Raw genomic sequence first — 27,772 nt, forward strand, 5'->3', positions numbered from 1 at the left:
TGTGTGGCAGCCATCTTATAGTATGCAAATGCGTAACAGTATTTCATTTTATGGCGTAAGTATTAAGTAAAGTGCTCAGTGCAAAATATTAAAAAACCATAAGGTGCTCAGTGAATTTACATTATCAAAAGTGCATGCAGGTATATATTCAATGGCAAACCAATCGATTACTGCCTAGTGTAAGGCCAATTCATTTCGGTTTGGGGCAATGTTGTTGATACATCTAGGCAGTACCGCATCCCCACAATTGTGCCCTGAATGGGCTATCTTACCCTCTCTATGTATTTTGTTTACATACTGCCCTGGATGGGCTAAGGGAAGGGAGGGAAGGGGGGGACGAGATAGTGTTCCTGTATATGGATGCAGAAGTATTGATTGGAGTCTTGAAACTGTATGGCAGTACAAGGACTAATTTGAGGAGTGTGGAGATATTGAGAAACTCTACAGATCTTATTCCAGGTGTATCCACATCTCCTCATTGTTGTTAAGACCCCAGGGGACTGTGGTCTTCAGCCCGATTATGTATCTCGACTCTAGAGTCCGGAGTCTTTTTTCTCTATCCCCACCCCTTTCGTTTCTTTCCACTTGGTCTATGCAGTAAAAGCTCAACAGGTCCCTGTCGCTTTTGTGGAACTCAGCGAAATGTCTCGCTACGGGGTAGGCCTTGTCCCTGTTGGTAATTGCGCGGAGATGTTCTAAAATTCGCATTTTTACAGGCTTGATCGTGTTTCCTATATACCGTTTGTTGCAGGGACAGGTGAGACAGTAAATGGTATACTCAGAATTACAGTTGAGTAATTTCTTGATACACTTGTCCGGTTCATTTTCATCAGATTTCCCTGGGTAAGTCTTAATGATCTTACTGTTCTTACATGCCTTGCATGATCTGCATGGAAAGAAACCAGTGGATTTTGTAATCTGGACGGGTTTTTTCCTCTGTGGGACAAAATGACTCTGGACAAGATGACCCCCCAGAGATTGGCTCCTCTTATATGTCAGGATTGGTCTTTCTGGGAGGATTTTGGCCATTACATGATCTGTTTTGAGGATATGCCAGTTCTTCTGGAAAATATGCATAATCCTGCCTGATTTTGAATTGAAAGTGGTAATCATTCTGGGATTGTCCTCTTTGTTCACCCTTTGTTTTGGTATGAGTAAGTCATTTCTTTTGATTTTATTAGATTTCTCTTCGGCATTTGTTAATGCATTTCGAGAATATCCTCTAGTCTGGAACCTTATTTTGGCTTCTTCCTTTGCCCGAACGTACTCCTCCTCAGCCGAGCAGTTTCTTTTCAGGCGAAGGAATTCACCATAACGTATGCTGCCTACTAGGCATTTTAGATGTTGGCTTGCTGCATGTAGGACAGCATTACCGGCCGTCGGTTTTCTGTACAGCCTTGTCTGTATGGCATCGTTTGCTACATAGACCTCCAGGTCGAGGTAATGCACCCTGGTGTCACTTATCTCATAGGTGAACCTGAGGTTCCAGTTGTTTTTATTCAGTTCGGCGATGTATTCCTCAGCCGAGGTTCTACTACCGCGCCACACCACAAACAGATCGTCTATGTATCTAGTCCATAGAAGAATATTTTCTGTCCATCGGTCGTTTGCCACCCCCCAGGCCTCGTGCTTCTCCCACCAGCCTACGAAAAGATTCGCGTAGCTGGGTGAGAAGCACGAGCCCATAGAAGTCCCTCTAACCTGTCTGTACAGTTGTCCTGCAAACAAAAATATGTTATTGTTAAGACAAAAGGTTATTAATTGTACCAGCATTTCGTTGTGGTCACGATATTGCATGTGTTTTTGGTCAAGAAACCATTTAGTTGCAAATATACCGTGATCATGTGCTATACAGGTATAAAGGTTGACAACGTCCAAGGTGATCAATAGGAAACCAGATTCCCAGGGAATGTTATTGATCAACCGAAGAAAGTCCTGTGTGTCCCTCACATAAGAGGAGAGTTCTTTGACAATGGGGGCGATAAATCCATCAATGAATCTGGAGGCATTCTCCAGTAAGCTGCCAATAGCCGAGACTATCGGCCTCCCAGGTGGTCTAATGGGGTCCTTGTGGACTTTCGGCAAGTGATAGAATGTTGGAAGGATCGGTGAGTCGCATTGTAAGTATTGGAGTTCCTCCATGCTTAGCATTCCATTTGTCCTCCAAAATGTCAGCAGTTTGTTATATTCCACAATGCTCTTGTTATATTCCTGTCTATTGATGGTTTCATAACAGTCTTTATCCCTCAATTGTCTTCGAGCCTCCTCCTGGTACTTCTCCTTTGAGAAGATTACGATGTTTCCTCCTTTGTCGGAGGGTTTGATTTCGATTGTTTCATCACTGCTCAGGGATTTGATCGCTTCCCATTCTTTTCTAGTTATGTTGGATTTCCTGATATCTAGTTTTTCTTTAGCCAATTTTTCTAAGTCCATAAGTACAGCATCATTAAAAACATCTATCGCATCACATTGTGTTTTGGGAAGTTTCTTCGATTTTTTCTTTTTGTTACTTGGGTCTCTTATTTGTTTGCATGCATTCTGTAAAGTTTGGGCATCTCCGTCCAGGTCATTTGTTGTCATGGGAGCATTGTCATCCAATGTATCCAGTAGTTGTGTTAATGTGACTGTATCATCCAGTTCATGGTGTGCTGTTTCATTTCTGTTGTTTCCATCCGTTGGATGTAGAGCGAAGCCACTCACCGGAGCTTGGAACTGGTGCTGTACTCTCCTTTTGCTGTGCGAGGAACCCTTCCACATTGACTGTGACCTGTGCTGCCTGAACGGAGCTGACGATCAACCATCATCGTTTCGTGGCGCTGCCTCCCCTTGACTCGCTGGTGTGAGCGTGAGCTGCATCCTGCACGCTCTGCCTGTCGCTCCCAGCTGGGGTCAGAGGGGTTGAGGCCAGGGTGTGCACTGAGAGCGCACCTAGCCTGGGGGACTGCGAGGACCAGAATTCCTAGCTGGGATCAGCTGGTTCCTCTTCCCCCAGGCGAACCGCCCATGGACACGCCCCCAACGAGCTGGATATAGCTTCGTGACACCCGCTTCGTGGGCGCCACTCACCGGAGCTTGGAACTGGTGCTGTACTCTCCTTTTGCTGTGCGAGGAACCCTTCCACATTGACTGTGACCTGTGCTGCCTGAACGGAGCTGACGATCAACCATCATCGTTTCGTGGCGCTGCCTCCCCTTGACTCGCTGGTGTGAGCGTGAGCTGCATCCTGCACGCTCTGCCTGTCGCTCCCAGCTGGAGTCAGAGGGGTTGAGGCCAGGGTGTGCACTGAGAGCGCACCTAGCCTGGGGGACTGCGAGGACCAGAATTCCTAGCTGGGATCAGCTGGTTCCTCTTCCCCCAGGCGAACCGCCCACGGACACGCCCCCAACGAGCTGGATATAGCTTCGTGACACCCGCTTCGCGGGCGCCACTCACCGGAGCTTGGAACTGGTGCTGTACTCTCCTTTTGCTGTGCGAGGAACCCTTCCACATTGACTCTGACCTGTGCTGCCTGAACGGAGCTGACGATCAACCATCATCGTTTCGTGGCGCTGCCTCCCCTTGACTCGCTGGTGTGAGCGTGAGCTGCATCCTGCACGCTCTGCCTGTCGCTCCCAGCTGGAGTAAGAGGGGTTGAGGCCAGGGTGTGCACTGAGAGCGCACCTAGCCTGGGGGACTGCGAGGACCAGAATTCCTAGCTGGGATCAGCTGGTTCCTCTTCCCCCAGGCGAACCGCCCACGGACACGCCCCCAACGAGCTGGATATAGCTTCGTGACACCCGCTTCGCGGGCGCCACTCACCGGAGCTTGGAACTGGTGCTGTACTCTCCTTTTGCTGTGCGAGGAACCCTTCCACATTGACTGTGACCTGTGCTGCCTGAACGGAGCTGACGATCAACCATCATCGTTTCGTGGCGCTGCCTCCCCTTGACTCGCTGGTGTGAGCGTGAGCTGCATCCTGCACGCTCTGCCTGTCGCTCCCAGCTGGAGTCAGAAGGGTTGAGGCCAGGGTGTGCACTGAGAGCGCACCTAGCCTGGGGGACTGCGAGGACCAGAATTCCTAGCTGGGATCAGCTGGTTCCTCTTCCCCCAGGTGAACCGCCCACGGACACGCCCCCAACGAAACGTATAAACATCATCTCGCTCCCCGCGACGCGGGACGCGCGCGGGACCAAGCGCGGGGATAAGCCCGGGCAAAGGGCGGGCCGTCTGAGGCCGTCCGAGGTCGTACTAGGACGGGACGGGCCACCCCGCTAACCACCTGCTCCTGGTAAGCCAAATCTTCTCCTGACTTGTTCCCCTACTAGCGCTAATCCTTGCTCTAAAAACGACGAGGGATTAGAAGTAAGTAAATACCAACAGCAATCGCGGTAACAAAAAGAAATGGGTCTTAAAAAATTACGATCCAGAACCATCTTTATGAAAGGTATGGGCACGGAGGACGCTGTTCGTAAATCATCAGACAAATCAATAAAACAAGGTCGCATTTCACGGACCCCGGCCATTACTGAATATTTCTCTACTCTAATATCTAAAGATGAAATTGACAAAAAATTACTTGTGGCAGAAGAAATACCCAACTCACTACTGCATACAGGGTTAGAAGAATGTGTGCTCACCAAACTTGGGTCAAATCCAAATCCAAACTCAAGTGACATTGTTTCCGACAATATCCAAAAGTCTTTCAATAACTCTAAAAATTTTCAATTTCAGGGTCACGAGGAAAATCAGTTAACATCTTCAACACCAAAAAAAGGCCCAGGAAATACCTGTCATCTGGAAGAACTTTGTGCAAACAACTCTAAGATAACACAAAACCAACATGAGTCAAAAATAACAAATAGTCCCCCTTTACAAAAAAATCAAGTGCAACCTCAAACACTTGAAACATCGGTAGACCCTTTTCTCATAAAAACCAACTACTCAGCTAACATAGCTACACCTATGTCAAAAGCCTTGTTCTCCTTACATGAAATACTCGAGTCGGTCCTTTCCTTTCTAGGGAACATATTAGAAAATTCAGACCAAACCCTGGATGTTCAAATTGGAATCCTTAAGCATCTAGTAGAGGAAAAAAAGAAAAGGAAAGAACCCCCTGAATTGGAAAAAAAAACAATTGAAGTTCAATGACAATGAACAAAGGAACTACACAAGTCACAAAAATAGCGAAAAAGACCTAGAAAAAAATGATCGTGGTACACAAACATCAGTATCTCCAAAACAAAAAAAGGAGAAGTTAGTACGACAACATGAAACACCAATATTCTCCCTGAAAAGACTTTTCAAAGAAAAACCTGTTAATGACAAACAATATCCAATTTTCACAAAGGTAATGAAATCGGATATACCAAAAGATGAAGATTTGGATGAAAATACCCAAAAAGTCACTTTCAACAATACATCTGAAAGTAAAAAAGGAGAAAAAACAAACAAATCTATAAATACTGACCGAGTAGAAGGAAAAAGAAAGAGGAAGAAACCAATAAGACGTATACATAGGAAAAAAAATCGCAAGCTGAAATTCCAAAAGTATACAACTGCCAATAGTAAACAAGAAATACTAGAAATTGAACCTATTCAACTCGGGGCTACTGGCAATATGGAAACTAGCTCAAAAAAAAAGAGAAGAGAAATTGAAACCACTAGATCCGGCTGCAAAGGATTTTGTCTCGTATAATGTCCCTGAAGAATTACAACTCCAAAATACGATCGAAAGTAAAAACAAAGGAAAAAAACAACATGGAGCAGGAACATCATACTCCAGAACACTACAACTTGAAGAACTTTTTCCAATGGACCTAGCACCACTAAATAGAAGAAGAATCATCAATCTCCTTCGTCACATCAAACCTTTGGAATCCTTGAATAGCAACAAGATTGATCTAGTAATCTTTCCACTAAAAAATAATAATAAAATAGCTACAGTAACCTTCTGGTCAAACGTTATACCTGAAATCATAATCAGTGAAAAGGAAACACTACACAGACATGGATACGACGTCTATATAAGAAGGGATCCTAAAGAAAACAGATCTCCCCCAAGATATGACGAACAAATATGGAGAATCTCTAACTCGCAATACAAAAATTCTCTGGGAGAAACTGATGTGTCCCGAGCAACCTATTCAGGAATTAAGTATTCAGGGAAAGACACTTTGAAGGTAAAACTGGAAAATGGTGAAAGGTTAGTATGGCAACAAGACCCAAAGGGAAAGGAGCGCAGAAAAAGCATCAGATCTTGGTCATGGGTATCTGAGAACTTGAACAGCAATAAATCTACATCTGTCAGGTTCCTGCAGCACCGCGCCTACCCAATCTTTAGGAAACTACATCTACCATGATCCTTGTAGGGAGGAAGTATAAGGGTGGTGTTTCCAGGAAGAGAGTTGCTCGTAATTTTGTGTCCTTTCTTTGTGTTTTCGAGTTCCTGGGAGAAGACGGCGTCTATCGAGCTGCTTCAGCGTTTTGTGAAGTGAGAGCGCTGATCAAGCTTTTCCCGGCATTAAGGTATTGCAACATTGTATCCGCTGGGAGCCCTGTTCACGGGCGCTTGCCGGCATTGCAACATTGTATCCGCTGGGAGCCCTGTTCACGGGCGCTTGCCGGCATTGTAAGAATTGCAACTTTGTTTCCTTGGCGAAGGAACGCACCGTCTTGTGCGTGTCATTTCCAAACCCGGCTCCTCTGGGTTTTCTGTTCCCGGAGCTTGGCGGCGGCTGCTGCAAGTTACCGTGGAAGGCTAATTTGAGTGGTATTTTCTTGTCCTGCAATGTCCGGAGTAGAGTGGTATTCCACTACCTACTGCCGGCTAGTTGTTTTTGTTTGATCTGAATCAGATTATAATAGCGGAGCGTGGTGGTGGTCGCAACCACACGCTGCCGTTATATGGTTTAAAAGACTCTTGTTACTGCAGAAGTGTACACCAACGTATTGCATCTTTTGGGCTTAAAGATATCATATGCGAATTTAAGGGACAGTACTGTGCTTAATGGAGTGACAACGTGGGGGATTATACCACAAACTCTTTTAGAATAAATCCGGATGATAGACTTGTGCATTATCTCAAAGACTAATTTAGAGGAACAAGTCATTTTACCCGGGGGGGGTCTATTACAAAGGTTCTTTCTCCGCATAACACGGTGTGTATTTCAAAGGGTGCACTGCTGCTAGATCTTACACCTGTGTGTTATATGTTATGATAACCATTGTGTTTCCTTTCAGGAAGTTGAACTGATATCTCATTTAAACTTGCTGGAGGAAAGTGCACAGCCCTGCAAGGTATTCAGAGTTTGAGAGAGTATTACTGAGAGTAGCCTTGATATTTGATTGGTGTTATAAAACGTATGCTCTGTCGTTTCAGATCCCTTGTCCCTGCTGACCCCTTCCCGTCCCCGGTCTCTTTTCATTATTTATCCCTCGCCTGATGGTTCGAACCCCCTGTGTACACATTCAGGGTGTTGGTAACATCAGGAGGTGGACCCCTTTGTTCATCGATCGGATTCCGTGGAGCAGGCCCTGACAGAATTACGAGCCCACGATATATGCTCCACCTGATACGATTGGTGAACAAACATGGCTACCCTAGAGGAAGTGTTGCAAGCGCTTGTTATAGTCCAACAAGAGTTAGTGGCCTCTAGAGCTGAGGCTACGGCTTCTAGAGCAGAGGCTACCGCCTTGAGAGAAAGGGTGGATAGGTTAGTTGGTAACCCTTTTGATGCTGCTACGCTCAATCCCCGTATCCAAGTAACGGTACCCCCCCCCTATACCGTTGGCAAGTCCTGAGAGGTACTCGGGGGATTCATCCAAGACGCAGATATTTCTTACACAAATCATGATGCACTTTTCTTGCAAACCTGCGTCCTTTCCCAACCACCATTCCAGAGTAGCGTTCGCCATCTCCTACATGATAGGGGATGCAGCAAGTTGGGCTGTCCCACTGGTAAGGAGAGATGATGCTATTCTTTCAGATTGGGGGGCCTTTAGGACCGAGTTTGAGAGGGTGTTTGATAGACGGGCCACCACATTCAGGGCTGACAGGGAATTGATGGAGTTAAGACAGGGACGTAATGAATTGATTACATACTTAACGTCATTTAACAGATTGGTGGCAGAGTCTTCCTGGCCTGAAGAGAAACAGATGTCCATTTATTATCAAGGGCTACGGGATGGGATGAAAGATGTCATAGCGCAAATAGATCCCCAACCGACTACCTGTGCCGGTATGATCAATCTTTCCTTACCACTCGATGGTAGAATGTCAGAAAGATCAGGGGACAGGAGAAAATGAGACAGAGGTTCCCCTAGGCCGGAGTATTTCAGCAAGAAGGGGCCATCATCAATAGGGGAGAGCCATGAACCCATGGAGATAGGAGCAGTGAGAGCTCCCTTAACTAGAGAAGAAAAGGAAACCCGTAGATCTCAGGGGCTGTGCATGTATTGCGGAAGAAAAGGAAATTATGTGAGAGAATGTCCCTCCAAGCCAAAGACTACAGGGAGTTGGGTTAAGAAAAGGTTAGCCATATCTAGCACCGAGTCATATGATAAAGATAATGAAGGAAGGGGTGATCAGACTCCCTTAAAGCTACCTTCTTTGGTTTGTGAGGTTCTTCAGGATTCGGTATCCCACATCGTGTTGTCCATGTGTCTGGTGAGTCAGTTAGGGGGTCATCAAGTTCTGGTGATGATTGACTCTGGGGCCACGGGCAACTTCATAGACAGCGGACTAGTAACATCTTTGAACTTGAGACGCATACCCCGGATGCACCCAGAAGAAGTGTGGGCGGTGGATGGGAAACCCTTAAAATCTGGGAAGATCACTGAACAAACAGAAGAAGTGTTGTTGGTGATAGACTTACCCGAAGGGGAACACCAGGACAGGTTAACCCTCAACATAATCGAGGCTCCACAATATGAGGTGATTCTGGGCATGCCCTGGCTATCCTACCATAACCCAGATATTGATTGGAAAGAGAAGAAATTGAGGTTTCTTTCACCTGTATGTCAGGAACATATGTCAGCACATCCGGTTACTCAGGCTAGAGAGCTGTCTATTCCTTTTCAGGTGGCTACTGCGGCCGAAAAGGAGGTTTCATTACCTAGTGCATATCAGTCGTTTGCGGATGTATTTAGCGAACAGTTGGCTAATAAACTACCACCCCATCGTTCATACGACTGTTGCATTGATATGGTGGAAGGAGCCCTGATGCCCTCCTGTCGTGTGTATGCTTTATCTGTGCCCGAAACTACTCACCTCAAAGAGTATCTAACTCATTATCAAGCTATAGGTTTCATCCGCCCTTCCAAGTCCCCTGCAGCCTCTCCTTTATTTTTCATAGCGAAAGCTAATGGTGAATTGAGGGCTTGTGTTGATTACAGAATGCTGAACAAAAACACTGTCCGTAACAGGTACCCTCTTCCCCTTATTCCGGTGCTGTTAGATCAAGTAAGGAAGGCCTGCATTTACACAAAGTTAGATCTTCGGGGGGCGTATCACCTTGTGAGAATGAGGGAGGGCGATGAATGGAAGACGGCCTTTAAAACATGCTACGGGTTGTTCGAATATACTGTTATGCCATTTGGATTGTGTAACGCCCCGGCCGCTTTCCAATACTTCCTGAATGATGTTTTGAGGGATCTGGTAGACATCAGTGTGGTTGCTTACATTGATGATATCTTGATATATTCTTGTAATGTAGGGATTCATCACGACCATGTGTCACAGGTCTTACAGAGATTGAGAGAGAACAATCTGTTCTGCAAGCTTAGTAAATGCGAGTTTGGAGTAACCACTGTGGAGTTCCTGGGGGTCATGCTATGTCCAGAGGGGTTGCAAATGGCAGAGAGAAAGGTGCAAGCAGTACAATCCTGGCCCACACCGAAAACAGTGAAAGAAGTCCAATGTTTCCTGGGTTTTGCGAACTATTACAGGAGGTTTATTGATGGCTTTTCGCGCATTGCTGCGCCTCTTTCTCGATTACTAAGAAAAGGGGTGGTGTACGGTTGGTCGCAAGAAGCAGAGCATGCTTTCACTCATCTCAAGAGGGCGTTTGTCACCGCGCCCATTTTGGCTCATCCACAACCTGAATTGCCGTATATTGTAGAGGCTGATGCCTCGGATGAGGCAGTAGGGGCTATTTTGTCTCAGAGACATGTGCAAACAGGTCAACTCCATCCAGTAGCGTACCTCTCCAAAAAACTGAGCCAAGCCGAGAAAAACTACACCATAGCAGAAAAAGAACTACTTGCTATTAAAAAGGCCTTCCAGGAATGGCGACAGTATTTATGGGGGGCCATACATCCAGTGACTGTGTTCTCGGATCACCGTAATCTGCAATACATGCGAACAGCTAGACATCTGTCACAGAGACAGATGCGGTGGATGCTGTTTTTTGCGGAGTACAATTTTTTGATAACCTTCCGCCCAGGTGCCGAAAACAGGAAGGCGGATACTCTGTCACGCTTGGGTGATACATTGGAGGTAAAGGCCGATCCTCCAATGGATGCCATCATTGAACCTAGTAAAGTGATCTGTGTTCTCAATGCGGATGTCTTCCTAGAGACAATCAAGGGACAAAAGACCGAGGCTGCCTGGAGGTCATGGAGTAGCAAAGACACCAGACGATCCCTCGTCCGTGGTCTGCCCTTCGTAGAAAACAAACTATTTTTGCCTACCATGGAAAGCAGGAAAAAGGCTTTTGAGTGGTGTCACTCTTCGCCAATGTCAGGTCATCAAGGCATAAAGAAGTCAGTGCTCTTGGTTCAAAGACAGTTCTGGTGGGATACCTTGTCCAGAGACGTAACACTTTGGGTGGGTCAGTGTGAGGAGTGTGCACGGGCAAAGACATTGCAGAGTCAGAGCAAGGGAAAACTTATGCCATTGCCCACTCCAAAGAAACCATGGCAGAGTATCAGTATGGACTTTATCACAGGGTTGCCTTCTGATCATGGACATACAGCTGTGCTAGTGGTGGTAGACAGCCTTACGAAAATGGGACATTTTATACCATGCAGGAACCTCCCCACGGCCGGTCAAACAGCACAGCTGCTTTTGTCTAATGTCTTCCGTTTCCATGGGATTCCTGAAGTCATCACTTCAGACAGGGGACCTCAGTTCATCGCGAGCTTTTGGAAGTCATGGTGTTTGGCGTTGAAGATCAAAGCCTCTTTGTCAACCAGTTTCCACCCCCAGACCGATGGTCAGACTGAAAGGCTCAATCAGACATTGAAGAAATATCTACGATGCTATGCTACTGAGGCTCATGATTCCTGGGTGTCCCTGTTGTGGCTAGCTGAATTTGCCTATAATAATGCCTGGCATAGTTCGTTGGGGGTGTCCCCTTTCTATGCTAATTACGGATTCGATGCCCGGGCCTTGCCTATCACCATTCCTGAAGAAGTGGGTAATCAACCTTCGGTGTTGGGTTCGGTCCAACGTTTGCATGCGGTCCAAAAGAAAGTGTCCAAACATTTGGTTCAAGCCAAACAAGAGTACAAGAAATGGGCTGATAAGCATCGAGGTGTGGGTCCTGTTTACCAGGTGGGGGACAGGGTGTGGTTGTCCACCAAAAACATCAGGTTCAAACTCCGTTCGGTGTTCCATCCTAAATATATTGGTCCGTACGTTGTTGCGAAACAGGTGAACCCTGTGGCGTATAAACTGAAACTTCCAGCCTCGCTTCGAATCCACCCGGTTTTTCACTGTAGTTTGTTGAAACCGGCCTTGTCTGCTCGACGGAGGGCTCCTCCTCCAGTGCTGTGCAACGATGGACTGGAGTATGTGGTACGCTGCATAAAAGACTCTAAACGTCACAGAGGCACATTGTGGTACTTGGTGGCCTGGAAGGGTTACTCGGCTGAGGACGACTCCTGGGAGCCATCTACGAATGTGCATGCTCCTGTTGCTGTTAGGTCATTTCACCGAAGGTATCCTGCCAAGCCTGGGCCTAGGAGGCGCTAGGAGGGAGGGCATACTGTCAGGTTCCTGCAGCACCGCGCCTACCCAATCTTTAGGAAACTACATCTACCATGATCCTTGTAGGGAGGAAGTATAAGGGTGGTGTTTCCAGGAAGAGAGTTGCTCGTAATTTTGTGTCCTTTCTTTGTGTTTTCGAGTTCCTGGGAGAAGACGGCGTCTATCGAGCTGCTTCAGCGTTTTGTGAAGTGAGAGCGCTGATCAAGCTTTTCCCGGCATTGAGGTATTGCAACATTGTATGCGCTGGGAGCCCTGTTCACGGGCGCTTGCCGGCATTGCAACATTGTATCCGCTGGGAGCCCTGTTCACGGGCGCTTGCCGGCATTGCAACATTGTATCCGCTGGGAGCCCTGTTCACGGGCGCTTGCCGGCATTGTAAGAATTGCAACTTTGTTTCCTTGGCGAAGGAACGCACCGTCTTGTGCGTGTCATTTCCAAACCCGGCTCCTCTGGGTTTTCTGTTCCCGGAGCTTGGCGGCGGCTGCTGCAAGTTACTGTGGAAGGCTTATTTGAGTGGTATTTTCTTGTCCTGCAATGTCCGGAGTAGAGTGGTATTCCACTACCTACTGCCGGCTAGTTGTTTTTGTTTGATCTGAATCAGATTATAATAGCGGAGCGTGGTGGTGGTCGCAACCACACGCTGCCGTTATATGGTTTAAAAGACTCTTGTTACTGCAGAAGTGTACACCAACGTATCGCATCTTTTGGGCTTAAAGATATCATATGCGAATTTAAGGGACAGTACTGTGCTTAATGGAGTGACAACGTGGGGGATTATACCACAAACTCTTTTAGAATAAATCCGGATGATAGACTTGTGCATTATCTCAAAGACTAATTTAGAGGAACAAGTCATTTTACCCGGGGGGGGTCTATTACAAAGGTTCTTTCTCCGCATAACACGGTGTGTATTTCAAAGGGTGCACTGCTGCTAGATCTTACACCTGTGTGTTATATGTTATGATAACCATTGTGTTTCCTTTCAGGAAGTTGAACTGATATCTCATTTAAACTTGCTGGAGGAAAGTGCACAGCCCTGCAAGGTATTCAGAGTTTGAGAGAGTATTACTGAGAGTAGCCTTGATATTTGATTGGTGTTATAAAACGTATGCTCTGTCGTTTCAGATCCCTTGTCCCTGCTGACCCCTTCCCGTCCCCGGTCTCTTTTCATTATTTATCCCTCGCCTGATGGTTCGAACCCCCTGTGTACACATTCAGGGTGTTGGTAACATCAGGAGGTGGACCCCTTTGTTCATCGATCGGATTCCGTGGAGCAGGCCCTGACAACATCATGTTCGGGACAACCGGTTTAGCAATGGTCTTAAAATAATTTCATGGAATATAGCGGGGAAAACTAAGATCAAACTGACGGAAGCCATAAACAACCACCCGGACCTCTTAATGCTACAGGAAACCTGGGCAACACAAACATTCTCGCAAAATAACTACTACGTATATGACATCCCCGCCAAAGCATCTACTCGGGGCCACGCAAAGGGTGGTCTAGCCATTCTATTGAAGGAGGACTATATGTGGGCCCAGGAAATTATCCAGACCAAATCACAAAACCTGCAATGCTTAAAGATCCTTCTAAAAACTCATGATGTAGCAACTAAACAATCATTTCTGCTGTTTAATGTCTATGCCCCTCCGGGCAAGAACTATGATAATACCTTTTTAGAAATCATGGAATTCATCACACAAATTGTCGAAGATCAATCATGCATCCCATACATAATAGCAGGTGATCTAAACGGCAAAATTTCAAACCCAGAAATTGGTAAATGGATGCAACTTTATGACGAGGAATTTGCCGAGTTCTCAGCCCCGCAATTTCCAAAGGGTGCAAAATGTGACAAAAGAGGGAAATTACTATTATCGACACTACCTTCCCTAAGAGGCGTAATTCTGAACGGAAACATAGAAGGAGACATTCCGGCATCGAACACCAGACGGGGTAATGGAAGTTCATCCATTATTGACTATATTATCTGCAATATGAATTTAGTGGAGACTGTTACTCACCTAAAAATACAGTTAAGCCAAGAGAGCGACCATGCTCTGCTGATTTTAAAAACTGAATGGAGCCCTCAAACAGCTACTAACAGGCAGCTAATATTTCATAGAAGCTCTGTTGTGGTAAATAGTGCCCAAAGAAGAATTTTCTGGAGCTCGAAAGTATTGGACAGAATATCGACACTGATTGAGCAGGATGATCTCTTATTAAAAACAATCTCGGATGACCCAATAGAAAATTTTGAACACATCACTAATGAGTTAAAAAATCTACTATTGGACAAACTCCAATGTGCCCCTAAAGGTGTGAATTATGGAAACAATAGCTGCAATAAAAACAACACACAAAATACCCAAAATTCTATAACTAAGAAAAAATTGAACAGACTGGTACGTGCACAATATCTGAAACATTCTATGTCAATTAAGAAAGAAATAAATAAACTAAAAAAACAAACTCAGAAGAGAAAAGCAAAAAATAACAAAAGAAAATCAAGACCGTAATTGGGTGGACATCCAAGAAGCTGCAAAAGATATGAATTCCCGAAAATACTGGTCCCTTGTAGCTAAACTAACTGGCACAAAAAAGAAGCTACAAGCGATACCCGTTACACCAAAGGACTGGGAAACTTATCTAACAGACTTATATAAAGTAAACCCGATTAACTTTGAGGGGAAAAGCTCAGAACAAGACAAAGGAGACGCTGACCCACAAATATATAGAGTTACAGCTATCTCAGTGGAATGGAACATAAGAAAAGCAAGGAAAACAGGAGCTTCTGGCCCAGACCAGATCCCAATAAAGATCTACCAGGCAAATCCAAGAGAATGGAGTAAGTTGTTATCAAACCTATTTAATCACATTTTTAAAACTGGACAAATGCCTATATCTTGGCAGGGAAGCACTATCATCCCAATACATAAAAAGGGAAGCAAGACAATCGCAGGAAACTATCGGCAAATCGCCTTAATGGATGCTGCTGGAAAAATCTTCGCAGCAGAGGTTTTACAAAGATTAAAAGATTGGGCTTTTTCATTGAACAAAATTCCAATGGTCCAAGCTGGCTTTAGGCCAAAACATTCAGTTACGGATAATATTGCTATAATACAAACAATAATAGACAAATACGTAACAGGTAAATCTCAGGCGGTATACGCAGTGTTCGTAGATTATTCAACGGCGTTTGATCGAGTAGATCGCCCTACTCTATGGCGCAAACTCAAGGAACTTGGCATTCCAGATTTACTACTCCAAACTATAGTGAACCTTCACACCAACACCTGGTGCCAGGTCCAAATGGGAGGCGAAAAGGGATTAACAGAAAGGATAAAAACATCTAACGGCCTAAAGCAAGGGTGCCTTTTGGCCCCACTACTATTCTCCCTATATCTCAGCGACTTACCTAAACAATTACATCAAGGTTCAAATCTGTCCCCTAAAATCGCTAAACAAAACATACAAGTGCTACTCTACGCCGATGATATCGTGATGCTTGATCTCACTCCCTATGGTCTGCAACAATCCCTGGACATTCTTCATGATTACTCAAAAACAAACTTTCTAATCCCCAATTTAAAAAAAACAAAAATTGTGGTTTTTTCAAGGAAGAAATCTACTGTTAAATATAGATGGAGTCTAGGTGGAGAGAAAATAGAAACAGTAAGTGAAAATCCATACCTAGGCAGGATCCTCTCGAAGAACATTACGAATGGAAAACATATAGAAAATCTAATGAGGAAGTCAGAGGTGCATACTGAGGCCCTCCTAAGACTATATCAGACAACTGGGAATCGGCATTTCTCCTCTTTAATAAAAATATATAAGGCAAAAATTCCTCCTGTATTGTCATATGCAACAGAATACATTCCAATGAAACAATGGACCTATATGGACCGCAAGGAGGGGAAAATTTTAAAAAGGATAATGAAAGTTTCTGACTCCACACCAGTCCAAGCGTTACGTATAGAATTTTCGATCACAAGCTCCTACGCCACGGCGGTAGCAAATGTAATCAGGTGGAGCTACAATCTTCTCCATGCAAAGGAGGGCACATTAAGACATTTGCTGAGACAAGAAATCGTCGAGGGTGCATTTAAAAATCAGACGTTTTTAAAAAATATGACAAAAATCTTCCAAATGGCAGAGATTACCCCGGAAATGCTAAAAGGCTGGACAAACGCTCAAATGAAACTTTTCCTGAAATGCTTCACTCCGAAATTAAGCTACGAATTAGATTATCAACACTGTAAAAAATTGTCAATATACAAATCTTTCGTAGATTCTTTGGAGTATAAACAAAAACAACCATATATTGGGTTTTCACTGACTCATGGTGCAAGGAGGACAATCACCTTGTTAAGACTGGGCACCTTACCTATACTAACTTACACAATAAGATGGCAGCCAGAGGGATCTCTGATATGCCCCCTGTGTGAAGGGGGAGACCAAACCCTAGAGCACCTGTTGTTCGTGTGTCCCAACTTGAAGGTAACTACTGCACGGACAAGATTCCTTGCCCCTATTTATCGATCTTGTAGAATCACCCGAGTGAGCGAACTAATAGATCTATGTAAACAGCCTCCAAATGAATTCGTCTGTTATAACTTTTATACATTTCTTAAATCTTTTTTAACACTGTATTGATTAAAATGTGTAACTACTTCTTAAAAGTTTGTAAAATGTAAATTTGTGGTCCTCTGTTGAGTACCTACACAAATAACATTTTTTGACTTTGACTTGACTTGGCGAAGATTTTTTGAAATTTCAGTTTTCGAATGAATTTAAAGAGGTCGATTTTTGTGTCTACCAGGTCAAAGTCATTAGTTGGGCAAAAGCTTAGACCCTTTTTGATTATCCGTTCTTCATCTGTTGTTAGGACTCTTGATGAGAGGTTTATGATGGTTTTATCCTCTATCTTTTCGTGCCCTTGGATGCACTCCTGGTTACTCTCGGAGAGGCGGTAGCCGCATTTTCCCCTCTTGCCCCTCCTCGTTTTCCTCTTAGATTTGGGGGTGACTGCGTTGTTGTGGCCTCTGTCTGGTTTCTTTTATTACGGTAAACTCGTCGAAAAAAGCATCATCTTCTTGCTCTTCACTCCTGACATTGCTTTCCCCACGTGCCCCTGTTCGTTCCTCATCAGAAAGTTCAGATTCTGAGGTTTCCGCAGTGTTTGTTGGAAGGGCTCCTTGTGCCAGCCGTTTCCTGGTTGCATCAAACTTGCATGCAAACGTTAAGATTCGCCCAGATCTGTAGTCCTGTTCATCTCTTAAAAATTTATTTTGTTTCCTTTTTCTGATGCCGAGTTCATATTCTTTAACTCTCTTCATCATTGCATTTCTAAGTTCTTCACTGGTTTTGGTGTCTTTTTCATTTGTGATGGTTTGTTCCAGGTCTGCTATTTCCTTGAGACACTCTTCTCTGTCAATCCACGCATATTTTATTAGCATTTTCACCATTCCTTTGGCGCTTTCAGCTGTATATTCTGCCCATTCTCTTAGTAGGGCTGGATTGGGCTTTTCATAAGATGGTACCGTGTATATTCGCAGACCCCTTGGAACTCGGTCACAGTCCACATAGCGTTGTAGGGACGTGGCTTCCCACCACTTTCTTACTTGTCTTTCCATGAGTTTCTCTAGCTGCTGAAACAATATGTTCAAATTAGTTGTAGGTGCTGGAATGTTAGTTTCTTTTCCAGTTTTTGCTTGTTTGTCTCTGTTGTCTTTGAACAGTATGTCAGCTGCAGACTCTCTTTCGCGCATCCATTCTCCATTGTTCGACATTATGATGGTTACTTTTGGTTTGCCGTTTTTTTAAAACCTGCAAGGCACACTGTTTTATACTTGGGGGCGGTGTCACGTTGTTCGGCACACTTGCGGGGCTGTTTCTATTTATGCACAGTTCATTCAGGCATGAGTTATCGGGACAAGAGCGCATACATTTCACAGCGTGATACTTGTTGTCGTTTCACTCACCCGGATCCCGGCGGGGTGTCTCGGTCCGTCTGCCGTAATCCCAGCAGAAACGTCCTAGTCTTCCGCCGATACTCCAGGGCTCCGCGATGTTCCGGTATCACTTCTTTGACGCTTGTACACCTGAGCTCTTCGTTCCGCTCAAGGTTCCAACTGTATGTTTACTGCTCCGGGGCAAACGGCCATAGAAATTTGCAGCACAGGGTCCTCACCGCCGTCGCTCCTCTGCCTCCCGGGTGCTCGGTCAGCGGTGGTGAGCCGCTTATAGATTCCGAACAGTCAACTCCAAATGCGGCTTGACAAACGACCAGCACACCATGCCTTCAGTATCAAAAAGGTTTATTCAAGCCCCTTCCCCACTCAACAGACGCGTTTCGCCCGGAGGCCCGGAGGCGAAAAAAAATTAAAAAAAAATAAAAAAAAAAAAATATATATATATATATATATATGCATATATATATATATATATATATATATATAGATATATAAATTCTCGCGAGATACCACAAAGTGGGAAGGATTCCCAGAGGCCTAAGGATAATGTTAGCTCCAAGTTTCGATAGCCCACATCCCCTCTTATTGAAGGAGTGGACTGAAAGCAATTTGGAAGCTTCAATGCGCATGGTAGGTCTGTTGGTAAATTATGCAAAAATAGATCGAGACAAAAATATGGAGGAAATAATAAGGATCAACAACGAATTGAGGAAACCGGAGCATCAGAATAGTTAGGATTACACCGACAAGGGCATTAAAGATATGAAAGACCGCCCAAAAAAAAAGGAGGAAGTTATAAAAACCAGGAAAGCATTTACATTTGCCAGTGAAAAAAAGTCTACGAACTGGGGCAAATTTTTACGTTTGCTCAGAAGTTCGACAATCTGCAAAAGCAAAAGGGTTTACCAACAAAGCAGCGGCAAATGCAAGAAGAACTGACCTTGCAGCAAGCGAATCCAATATATCTACTTTGGATGTTAGTCTTGCCCCAAGTGAAGCAGAGTCTGATGACAGTAACCCAAGTTCAGAGCCAGGGGATTTGGGCCAACTAACATTGGCGGAGGAGCAGGACTACATCAGAATGGAACGCAAGCAGTCATTACTGCCACGCAATCCAAACGCCTCAACAAAAAAAGGCGAAATGCAAGGAGACGCGAACGAAGGAAATGCCTCAGGAACAAGGGGAAGACAGCAACACAATCAATACTGGAAGAAAAACAAACAATAGAGGATAATAGCATTGTTAACCTTTCGAACACTGATTTAGACCAAGCAGAGAAACAACTTCTGGCACTGGGTTTGTCTTTCTGCCCAGAAAGCAACTTTGGATATTGTAACACCCGAATAGATGTCTACAAGTTCATTAGAAAAATCAAATTAAGGAAATACTTCACGATAAAAAACAACTTGTAGCATGATATTAAAAATGAACGAGAGCGTAACATCAATACAAGTATACAAGGACTGCAAGTTAAAGAAATGTAACCTGTTCAAACCCTACATGCCCTTAGTGTTGAGCACATCCAGATTGGTAATGATGGAGCAAGGTGGAATTCCAAAATTTTGCGTACCCCTTTTGAAGTCATACTTCAATAACTGTAATTCGTACTAATGGAATGCTATATGTGACTAACCAACATAGAATAAGAAATGCACCAACACAAATACACACGGGAAACTAATTTTGCTTATGTTGCAATCATAATCAACTAATTATGCAATGTTGTCATGTTCCAAACTAATGAACATCTTTAAGATAACGGAATGCGGCATAAATGTGCTTTTGTTTATGTGTTTTTGTGACAAAACGTGAGACTAAAGTGAGTATATCGCGTTTAAAGTGTTGTTATTTGCTAGGTAACTATTACCAGGGAAAACCTTAGTAAGGGGGGAGGTAAACAGAAGGGTTAAATCACTTAAAATTAATGTTTATTTGTGTTTGTTTCTATGATAGTTTTCATTTTGACTCGTGAGGCCTAAAAGAAAATGGAATCACTCGATTATTGTGGCCACAAAAGAAACACGCATGCGCAAGTCTGAATGAGAGCTGCTTGTGCCTGGAGTGACTGCGGTTCAAGGACATGTTAGCCTGGAAATGCAGATGGCTGCCAAAATGATGAGCACAATGGTAGAGAACGTGGGAATACAGACTAAAGTTACAAGTAGGGAACAGGACTAGGCCGGACTCTGGCTAAACAATGGACCCATTAGAAAACTGCGGACGGAAGAAAAAATTTATTTGGGATGACGAGATGATGTTCATCCACCCCAAAATTGTCCAATCAGGACTCCAATTCAGATTGAAAGTTACACTTTTAGATAGATAGAGCTAGTGAAATAGGTATAAAAAGTGCTGTTTTTACTGAAGAGGAACTCCTTTTTCGATTTCCTCCAGAGATGCTGCTGGAATGCTGATTTTCCTGATATGTAAGATTTCCAATAACTCTTAATTCTTTCCACAGGGAGATGCACTTTAGATTGAGAGTTTAGTTAGGGATGTTAGGAGAATAGATGATTATTTGGGAACTATCTGTCTTTTGCTGAAAATTGTCTATCTTTGAGTTTTCTTAAATAAATGATTCTAGCTGTCCTGAATATAAACCTTATATTAAATGTCGTTTTTTTTTTTAAATAAAGAAATAAATAAAGTAAATAATCTCAGACATGCTGAATTTGCTCTTAATTAAAATTAGACAAATGGAGAATTAAGTTGGTCTTGAGTTTTCCTACGCCTAATTTTTTACTAGCAGATCCATTGAACTCAATGGTGGTGTGTCTAAATAAAAAGTCATATTAAATGAAAAACATGGTAAATTTATTTTAAACTGCAGGTGTAATAGTATAAATATTTAATTTTAGTTTTTAGATACTCCACTATGATACAGCAGCTCTTCCTTTGAATTTCACCGATCCATGAAGTAGAGTGTAAGTGTTCTTGAATGATTTGCAGTGTTATGGGCCCCACTGTTCGTAAATATGTTAGAAGTTGTACTTCAGGGAAAGGTGACATGGGTTTAGAAATTATTTCCGGAGGAGCGTTGCATCAGTTATTAGCTTGGTAGCAGAGCATTTTTTGCTATAGAATTAGCTAGGATTATGTATAAAGTGTAACATAAGAGTTTTGATGTACAGAATTATGACTAACACCTGTTGAGTTCGTATTGCGTTATATGTAGTCCTGAAAAGGCTTCTGAGTATTGCGTGAAGCTGGTGCTTCTGTCTGCAGGCAGAGGAAGTGTGACAAGTGAAGTCGCACATCGGATAGTCTGTTTTAAAAAAAAGTAGTATCGTCGTATACTGTGGTGGTATCGTCATCTATCACTGTTTAGGGACACTACGTGTAAAAGGATAAATGTATAGCGAGGACAGTATAAAATCTTGGCCTTCAAGTACAGGGATCATTGCGTATCCTGGTTTAAAACTTATCGCTGAGAGAGTAATGGGGCTTAACCCAAGCTTGTAAGAAGGGTAAAGGCAGAGGCAAGCGCTGCTTTATCGGCGAGTGTAAAATTCTGTTGTAGAGTAGAGGTAAGCACTGTCTACCTGAAATACAGAATACTTGTATAATTGAGAAAACTATCACTTTGTTTAGCGAAACAGACGAAGGGAGTTGTTTTAGTGTAAGTTACTAACTGATTTTGTCAAATATCTTCTAAATACGTCTTCTCGAAAAATCATGTAAAGGAGGGGTCAGTCGGCGCTGCAGAAGCCGGAGCGCTGGTGACGTCAAAAGTGTCGCGCTGGGATTGGTGCTCGTGACCAAGACAGAGTAGGAGCTGATAGGTTCATCACAAAAAAGCAGCAGTAATATTGGTTAAGCACTAAGAAGACGTATCTTGTTCTAATTGGTCCGTTAGTGTAAACCACGCTGTGATAGGTTGGTGTTACAGAACAGCAACAGGGAAGTACGCGATCTTTTGAAAGACAGGGAATTTATCGAAAATGGAGTACTATTATGGAGAGGAAAGAAAGAAACCTTCATGGTTTAAGAAGTTGAAACGTGTGTTTGTAAAGGATAAAGAAATTCCCACAAGAGAGGGAAAAATACTTCTGCCACTAAAAACGCCTGCTTCTTATATGTTGTCTAAATATGGTTACCATACGTGTGTTTGGTTAGAGAACTGGGTAAGGTATACCAAAATTTATGGTGTATTAGCTTTCCCGGAAGGAGGATCACTCGATTTGGCAGTTCTGAGAAATTTGAGAGAAAAAATGATGAATCTTGACCCGAGACCTAGACCGATTCAATTTGAAGCTCTAGCTGAATGGGAGGTTGAGATGCATGAGTTGGAAAGTGAAAGATTGCTAGGACATATCAGACCCCGAGGTAGATTTAGAAATCTATGGGGAGAAACACATGAGACTAGAATGCGCAGATGGAGAAATGCTAATATGTATGATGACATGTATCCAGTCAGATTATTGGATGATTATGAAGGACGGAAATGTACAGAAAAGAGAAAGAATATAGAAACAGGGAATCAAAGCTATGGTGAAAGTGAAACGGAGGATGCTGTACTAGAAGAAATATTAAATAGAAGACCACCACCGTATCAACCAGGTTCTTTATGGACTACACCTAATACTCCAATGGTAGATGAGAGGATTAATGAAACCCCAAAACAATTTTCTAATTTTAATGATGTACCTGAAAGAGTGGAAGTGAGATATACTCCAAGTACCTCAAGGACCGAACCAAGATTTACTGGTACCCCCAAGCAAAGTAATGAGCGAGGAAATGTAAATAGTGTAGAAAGGCGAGTTGAAGAACAAGTCAGTACTTCTGAATACATAAGATATACAAATGCATTGACAGAACAGATACAGGAACTTACGAAAAACATGGAAGCAGTAAAAGTTCCAGTAATGATAGGACCTGTAATTCCAGTATTTGAGAATCAAAGAATAAAAGAGTCAAGTTTGACAATCCCTTTACAACAGAGCTTACAGAAATTAAAAGGAAACATTTATCCTGATTTGTCAGAAATTCGACGAACCAATAATGCAAATCCACCTGAACTGACTTTCAGAGTTTACCCTATAAATATGCGACCGGAGCAGAATCTGATTCCGCTACACCTGAAAAGAGCATAGAAAAAATAGACTTAACGCAAACATCTGTAGGACCATCAGAGCAGGAATTAAGTGATTGGATCAAAACATTGAAATTAAAAGAGCATAAGTCTAAAGTATTGGATGTAGCGAAATTAAAAGTAGATATGGAAGAATTAATCATTGGGACAATTGGAACAGATAGATTAAAAACATAACAAGATGATGAACTTATGTTTATGTGTAAAAGTATAACAAGAAAAGTGAAATCAGTGCATGATCAGCTGGAAAATCTGGCAAATGAATTTGAAATAGAATTTGCAAAGAATAAATCGTTGCAGAAATCCTATTGAGTAGACTTTTCAGAAAAGGACATTGAAAACATGAACACTGCAGGAAGATTAACCCAAATAAAGGAATTAATTGTTTTGTTACGAAAATGGGGAGATGTGAATAAATGGAGAGTGAGATAGGCAAAGAAGAAAGAGGAGACCAGTGACAAATCAACATTAGCGTTTCCAGTTAGGGAAAAGGAGACAGTTGCAAATGAGTACCCTATGAGAAAAATACCTGGAGGAGGATATGTACATGTTCTATGGAGTAGACAGGATATATTATCATTCACAAATGATTTCCCTAGATTGAGAGAAAAACCAGCAGAATGGTATCGACAAGTAGATAGATTTGTGAAAGTTTCAAAAGTATTATGGGTTGATCTGGATGGATTGTTTGACATAGTTGTGCCAGCAGATTTATGGACTGAGTGTAAAATCACTGTAGATTGGCCGAAAGAGGAATATCCTCGAGACAAGGTAACAGGTGCTCCGTCACCTGATGTGATGAGAAAATATGAACAAGTAATTGTATTTTTGAAGAATAAAATTCCACCAAAAGAGACAGATTAGGTAAAAATAGACAGAACCACACAAGAACCAAATGAATCTGTACACTCATTTTATGAAAGACTGTTGCTAGTTTTAAAAAAATACAGTGGATATGAGGCGTTGAATGAAAAGGACATGAGTCATTTTATTTATAGATTTGTGTATGGATTAAGACCAGAAATTGGAGACATGATGCAACATAATATGATAGGTTTGCAATCAGGTAGTGTAGACGAAATTTTGAGAAAAGCAAAATGTTGTAGTGAAGAGATCGATGCTAAACAAAAGAAGCTGTAGGAAAAAGCTATGTGGGCACAAGTGATGGTAGCAGAACACCAAGTGGCACAAATGGAAAATAAAAATAGTGATGTGAATCAAGGAAAACCGAAAGGAAATTTCCCAAAAACAAAATTAGTAGGGAATATAGATGAACTTAAGAAGAAGTTTCTGTGTCATAATTGTGGCAGGATAGGGCATTGGAAGAAAGACTGTAAGTATCCACCAATAGTTAATCCGGAAAATGCATCATTGAATCCACAGGTGCAGAATGAGGTAATTCAAAAGCAACCGCAACAGCAGCAGATAATTAATAAGCCAAGTCAGGTGCCACAGCCGCCACTTCCACACAGTGTAAACCAACAGAGATACAGTGCAGAAACAGGATTCAGCGGAATTGAGCAGGTAAATAGATCACCTAGAGTGAATGTGAGTCCTCATTATTGGTTGCAAGAAGAAGGTGGGAGTGAGTTGGATGAAAGTTTCTGACGGTGCCTGAGAGAGGAAGAAGAGTGTGTGCTTGGAGCTACTCTTGAGGTAGATCAGTCTGGTCCATTTGTAAGCGGAAAGGTGAATGATGTAGAAATAACTTTCCTAGTGTACACTGGTGCTGCCCGTTCTATGTTAGATAAGTGGAAGTCCAAAATCTTCCTCTCTCAAAAGACTCCATCCAAGTTGTAGGTGTTGCCAATAGACAGATTAAAACATCCTTGACACAACCAGTTGAAGTAGAGATTGGAAATTTCAAAGACATGCATCGATTTGTGGTGTGTGATAGTAGTCCCGTAAATTTGTTAGGACGAGATATTTTGTGTAAGATGAACTGTGCCATATACTGTTCACCAGATGGCATAGAATTGCAAACCCCAGATGAAGATAGTCTGTACAAAATGACCATGCGTGTGATTGAGGCAGAAATAAAACAAATTGTTTCCTGTATTTGATCGAGAAAAGATACCGGATGAATTGAAAAAGGTAATAACAGAGAAGGTGTGGGATTTCACAGGTGAAGATATTGGACTAATGAAAGATGTAGATCCTGTAAAAGTCTCTATAAAGGAAGGTGCAAGTTACCTGAATATTCCTCAGTATAAAATAAAATAATTGAAGGAATAGCCCCAGTGATAGATAAAATGATTGAACGAGGCATACTAAGAGAGATAGAGAGTAGTCCTTGTAATTCGCCAATAATGGGACTGAAAAAGCCAAATGGAACCTTCAGTATAGTACAGGATTTGAGAAAGGTTAATAAAATAGTTGTGCCATGTTGTCCGACTGTACCAAATCCAGCAGTGATTTTATATCAAATTCCCCATGATGCAGAATGGTACACTGTGATTGATTTGTGTAATGCATTCTTTACAGTTCCATTGCACCCAGAAAGCCAGCCAATTTTTGCGTTCCGATTTGGAGACCGTATTTTGGCATGGTGCCGAATTCCTCAGGGGTATGCTGAAAGTCCGTCTATCTTTAATCAATTGCTAAAGAAATCATTAGAGAGTTTAAACATGCCTGGAGAGTCTGTATTGGTTCAATATATCGACGATTTCCTTGTGGCATCAAAAACAAAAGATGCATGTGTAACAGATACCATTGTATTGTTGAATCATTTGGCTGAAGAGGGACATAAAGTATCTCCGTCAAAGTTACAATTTTGTCAAAAAGAAGTACAGTACTTAGGACATACAATTGCCAAAGGAATTAGTCAAGTTACTACAGAAAGAATCAAAATGATACAGGGAATACAGCCACGAAAACCAAAAGACAAGTATCAATTTTCCTAGGAATGGTGGGTTATTGCAGACAATGGATTAGTGGATTTTCATTAATTGCGAAGCCACTACAGAGATTAACAAGAGCAGATATCAGAGACCCTATAATTCTGACTAATACCAAAATGGAAGCATTTGAACAGCTGACAACAAGTTTATGTCCAGCACCAGCTTTAGGGATGCCCGATTACGAAAAGGAATTCGAACTGTATTGTAGTGAACGAAAAGGATGTGCATTGTCAGTACTGATTCAGACATATGGAAAACTGAGAAAACCTATTGCGTATTTCTCAGGTGTTTTGGACCCTGTTGCAAAGGCATTCCAGGTTGTCTGAAAGCAGTAGCAGCCACAAGCGTTAGTCTAGAACAAAGTGAAGGAATAGTGATGGGATTTCCTATAAGAGTGTATGTACCTCACTCTGTGGAGATTCTCCGTACTAGAACAAAAACACAGTATTTGACCAACAATAGAATGACCAAATATGAAAAGGTAATTCTTGGTGCAGAAAATGTAACAATTTCTAGATGCGTGAATGTGAATCCTTCCACATTGTTGCCTGACACAATGGAAACAGAAGTGAAAAATGAAGCTGATCACAAATGCTTAGATGTTCTTGAATATTGTACCAAACCAAGAGCAGATATTAAAGGTGAGCCATTGCCTGAATCAGATTATGTGATGTTTGTAGACGGTTCATGTCTGAGAACAGATGAGGGTGTCTTGAGCGCAGCGTATGCCGTCTGTATGGTGGCAGATGTACTGGAAGCTTCTTGTTTGAAAGGAATTCGTTACGCTCAGATAGCAGATTTGATTGCCCTGATTCGAGCATGTGAGTTGGGAAAAGAAATCAAAGTGGCCATAGTGACTGACAGTCAGTATGGCTTTGGAGTTGTTCATGACTATGGACAGCTGTGGTCCCAAAGAGGTTATTTGACTTCTGCAGGAACACCCATACGTGATGCTGAATTTGTGCGAATGTTGCTTGATGTCATCCAACTGCCAGACAAATTGGCTGTGGTAAAATGTGCTGCACACAAAAAGGGGTATGACTATATCACCAGAGGTAACAGGTATGTAGACTCAATTGCAAAATACTGTGCCAAAAATCTTGCCACTGTCAATAAGGAAAAGGAGAAAGAACATGTTCCAAGTCCTTTAATGTTAACAACTGTAGTTGAAACTTGGCAGGAAGTGAGGCAAATGCAGGAAGAAGCTGATGAGGAAGAGAAAAATGTCTGGTTAAAAGCAGGATGTAGACAAAGAGAGGAAGATGAGATCTGGGTTTACAAATATGAAAGACCAGTAGCATGATCTCAAATATGGCCCGAATGTACCATGGTCAAGCACATATTGGAAGAGATGCCATGCTTCCCCTATTTAGACAGACGTGGTATAATCCCAAGTTTAGGATGATAGCTGAGAGCCTGTGTCAGAGATGCTTGGTTTGTCAACAATTTAATCCAAACAGAAGAACTATTGTGAGTTTTGGGAACCATAGGACGGGAGGGAGGTCCATTTACACGAATGCAATTGGATTTCATTGAGTTGCCGCCATGTAACAGACTCAGATATGTTTTGGTGATCATCTGTTTGTTCTCTCGATGGGTAGAAGCTTTCCCTACAAGGAGGAATGATGGGCTAACTGTTGCAAAACTACTTTTAAGGGGAATAATACCTAGGTTTGGTTTCCCAGTGACGATTGAAACTGATCGTGGCCCTCATTTCCAGAATGAACTCATATAAATGGTATGTGAAGCATTGGACATTCGTCAGAGACTGCATTGTGCTCACCGACCTGAGGCTTCAGGAGTGGTAGAGCAAGTTAATGGAACAATAAAAA

Source organism: Lissotriton vulgaris, chromosome 9 (assembly GCF_964263255.1).
Source record: "Lissotriton vulgaris chromosome 9, aLisVul1.2, whole genome shotgun sequence".
Taxonomy (NCBI): Eukaryota; Metazoa; Chordata; class Amphibia; order Caudata; family Salamandridae; genus Lissotriton; species Lissotriton vulgaris.